At 44.5% G+C, this 4,032-nt stretch overlaps 1 protein-coding gene across 2 annotated transcripts in view; it reads right to left on the minus strand.

The window, feature by feature from the left end:
• Positions 1-3,348, minus strand: part of st3gal8 (ST3 beta-galactoside alpha-2,3-sialyltransferase 8) — a 19,727-nt gene extending 16,379 nt beyond the window's left edge. The window contains exon 1 of one of the 2 annotated variants that reach the window (XM_084445841.1): positions 3,266-3,348. The gene's annotated coding sequence lies outside the window, so the exon portion shown is untranslated. The remainder of the gene's footprint in view (positions 1-3,265) is intronic. The other variant, XM_084445842.1, reaches the window with a different exon arrangement.
• Between the last annotated feature and the right edge of the window lie 684 nt (positions 3,349-4,032).

A 4,032-nucleotide genomic window follows, 5' to 3' on the forward strand; every position in this document is an offset into this window, starting at 1 on the left:
TACTTAGTACTAAGGTCTCCTGGGGGTTTCTGTGCGGAGTTTGCATTTTCTCCCCGTGTTCTCAAGGGTCTCCTCCCGAAGAACCCAAAACGAAAAACATGCCGAAGAACAGATGCTGACCAAGACCTGACCCGAGCACTTGGACTTGGTCCCCGGGCACCATGAATGATGGCTGACCACTGCTCCTGGCTGCCCCTGGAGGATGACGGCTTGGATGGGAGAAATGCAGGGAACACTGGCGACCCCTGATTACATGTGTGTGTTGTGTGATGTGTTGCCACTCACATGAGTAAGTGTGTGTCACTTGCTGTATGGTGAATCAAAGACCCCTGGAGGTCCCACATTATTATTACTATACTGATGTTGTGACAATACAAAGAAGCACACAATCAAGAATAAGATTATCCAAAATGTAAAAAATAAAAAAAATCCAAAATTACAAAAAATCTAAAATCCAAAATTCAAAACAGATAAATGCAAAAGAAAATCAATAAATGTAAAATATAGAAGTGTGTAACTAGGGAGTATTGGCATTTCATAATAAATTTTCATTGAAACCATGTTTGATTACCGTGCTTTGAAACCACAGTAAATATTGTCCGACGTCAACATGGATCTGTTTTGTTTTGCACGTATGGCAGAAGGCAGAGCAGCAGAGATTTTTTCCTTCTCTTAGAGGACTAAGTCTGAAGTTATTCATAGATAACTTCAGACTTTGCATGTGGGGACTTTGGAATGATGGAAATGTCATGGTTTGTCAATAATGAAGTTAACTTGCATGCGGGGACTTTGGAATGGATGGAAATGTCATAGTTTGTCAATAATGTCAACTGAAGCTTTCAGTGTAGTCTACTCTTGTTCTGCTGCTGTAGGCTTGTCATGTGCATAGTGTTTCATGTGAATAGGTGTAGGCCCTACTATCAATGGAGAAAAAGTGTGTGTGTGTGTGTGTGTGATTGATTGAGTAAATGATTGAGAAAGAATAATAATGATAATGATGTGTCAGTAGGGGTACTTTTTGAACATTTTCAACACATTTTAATAATTCTGTGGTAATTTTGGTCACTATAATCGTGATATGAAATGTTCATACCATTACATCCCTACATGTAACAGTGCAAACATGCCACGATTGTGCAAACATGCCAACAAAAATAAATCTGTCTCTGAGCATATTTAGATGGGGGATGTTTAAATTTAGTAAATTTATTTTTATATAGCACCTTTCATAGAAATGTGTGTGCATGTGTGTGTGTTTTGGAAAGGGGGGAGGGGGTGTTAGTTGAGTCATGTCGGGGGTGGGTGGCGGGTTGGACCGTAGCTGAGTGGTGTGAATAGTTTTTGTGGGGGCAGGGAAGGGAAAGCTGTTGTAATCTGTCCAGCCTTCCAGGGGAATCGTGCAATGTCTGTTGTTGCCAGCCAGGTAGAAAGATAAGAACAAGTTTGGCACGCACCCCCTATCTCCTTGCTTCCTCCACTCGTTCACTACCTCAACTCCTACCCAGAAACATCTGAGAGGAGGGGAGGAGCTGAGCTTTTTAGTTGAGAGGAGCTCAACAGGGTATCTGGAGTCAACGGCATAACGGCACCAGGTTTCATTCTGACACTCGTCAGTATAATTTCTACCCTCACTTCCCCCACACTGGGTTTGTTATTGGGTCCTCTTACTTGCCAACACACATGATAACCTTACTTACACACAAACACTGCTTTAGCCAGCTACGCCACTGAAAAGCTAATGGCTCCATGGCACGGGTGGGTGGTATTTATAGTGAGAAGTGAGTATAAAACCACTTCAACTTGGTTACACATACAAGTCGTTTTTCTGGCATAAAGGATGTGAACAGAAAATTCTGGGGTTGACTTTCATCTTGCTCTGTAATTGATGGATACTCTGATATATATGATATTCTGCATAACATTACTCTCTATAATACCATCCAAAGAGACAGTTCTAGGATAATATTCCTGCCAGTCAGAATTGGGCAGTTCCAAAGCACACATTTAATATGACTCAGACAGTTGGGTGGGCAACGTGAAATTCGGGGTGGGGTGGGCAATGCCCAGCCATTTAAACCCTTGTCATGCGAGGCACACTCAGGACGTTACTCCATTTCCACCAAATGTGGAGACTGTCTGAGTCTGCCTGGCATGAAGTGGTAGTTTGGTTAGCAGCAGCGGGCCTAACTAGTACTTAGAGGCCACTAAGTTCAGTCACGATTATACAGTATAGACTAGAGCATCTTAGAGCACAACACAGCAGAGTAGAGCAGAATAGAGTATGGTAGAGCAGAGTAGGGCAGGGCAGAGCACATTTGAACAGGGTAGGCTAGGGTACAGCAGAGTTAAGGAGAGCAGTGGAGAGTAGAGTAGAACAGAGCAGTGTAGTCTATATATGGTTGGGATAGATAAGACTCACCCTTCCCACAGCAGAACTAACACTGAGAAGACAAATCCATGACTGTCATCAGGGCTGCCTTAAATATCACAAGACTGCTTATTCCGACCATGATGATCTGAGAGAATGTGTGTGTGTGTGTGTGTGTGTGTGTGTGTGTGTGTGTGTGTGTGTGTGTGTGTGTGTGTGTGTGTGTGTGTGTGTGTGTGTGTGTGTGTGTGTGTGTGTGTGTGTGTGTGTGTGTGTGTGTGTGTGTGTGTGTGTGTGTGTGTGTGTGTGTGTGTGTTCCCGCGTCCACACAGTATGGCCAGACCGGCGTCATGACATCAAACGTCATGTTAGATCAGTCCGCTTATAGTAACACGATGATCAACGTCTATAATTAAAGAATGATTCCGTTGAAGACATTTTGTTCTGACCATATCACTCCGAGGAGCACGCGCGACTTTGATTCGAGAATCACACCGTGAAGTTCCCAAAAGTAGCAGTATCACTTGGCAGTTTCTACAGCACTATCGAAGACAGGCAAAAGTTTCCCAAAGTCTGTTCCCTACTCCAGAAAAAACACAGACTGAGCGGATTCTCACAAACTATTGCGTGTTTTCAAACGACCTCTTAACGAACCCCCATTTGTGGGTTATGTTGTAACAGATCGAGTGAACAAACTAACGAAACTGATAACCTGGTTAACATTTTAAGCAACGGTATGCGATTTGCAGTAGCTGTTTGGGCAAGGCTAACTTTTCTACTTAAGTTTGTTGGACAGTTGAGCCTGCCTTTGGTAGCCTACCCAATAATAGGCTACACCATGTCTTTCATAATCATACACATACGCATAAATACTGTATGAAAAGAAGGGCTACTTACATCTTTTACGGTGTTTCTATAGCGTGAGTGACTGCTCTTTGTCGTGCGTGATCAGAAGGGGTGTGATGTTGGCTGCTTCGTCCTGCCTCCCGTTCGTGCGCGCGCTGATGTGTGCGCGCGTGTATGAGAGAGGCATGCTTTGGAGTGATAAGACTGTTATTAGGTTCTTTGGGAGGCAACCCTTGCGAACATGGGGAGAACATACAAACTCCGCACAGAAAGGCCTGGAGACCTTGCTGTGAGGCGACAGTTAGGGCTACTAAGTAGTAGCCTACTACGCTGCACGTGAGCGATTTTGGGGTTCAGTGTCTTGCTCAAGGACAATGAAGGACCGACGTGTCTGTGTGTGTGTTTGTGTGTGTGTCTGTCCGACTTTTCTGAATCACAAACGTAATCAAAAAATAGTGTGCCATTGAAATACATTTTCGTGACTATATCACAAAAATGTGATGGGTTGGTGTTTGTGTGTGTACTGTAGGTTACGTGTGTGTGTGTGTGTGTGTGTGTGTGTGTGTGTGTGTGTGTGTGTGTGTGTGTGTGTGTGTGTGTGCGTGCGTGTGCGTGTGTGGACGGGCGATTGTGCGCTGCTTGTGAGGCAGCAGCACACAGTGGTATTACGGAGGCAGCAGAGCTAATGGCGCTTATTATCTCCTCTACTCCGTTTCCTTCCTGTCCCTGGTAGTGCCAAGATAACCATCCTCTCCCAGCCCAGCCAGAACAGCCCGTCTGCTCCGACTGCAGGGTTCACTCTAAACAAGTTAGCTTGA

Source organism: Borostomias antarcticus (assembly GCF_949987555.1).
Source record: "Borostomias antarcticus genome assembly, chromosome: 11".
NCBI lineage: Eukaryota > Metazoa > Chordata > Actinopteri > Stomiiformes > Stomiidae > Borostomias > Borostomias antarcticus.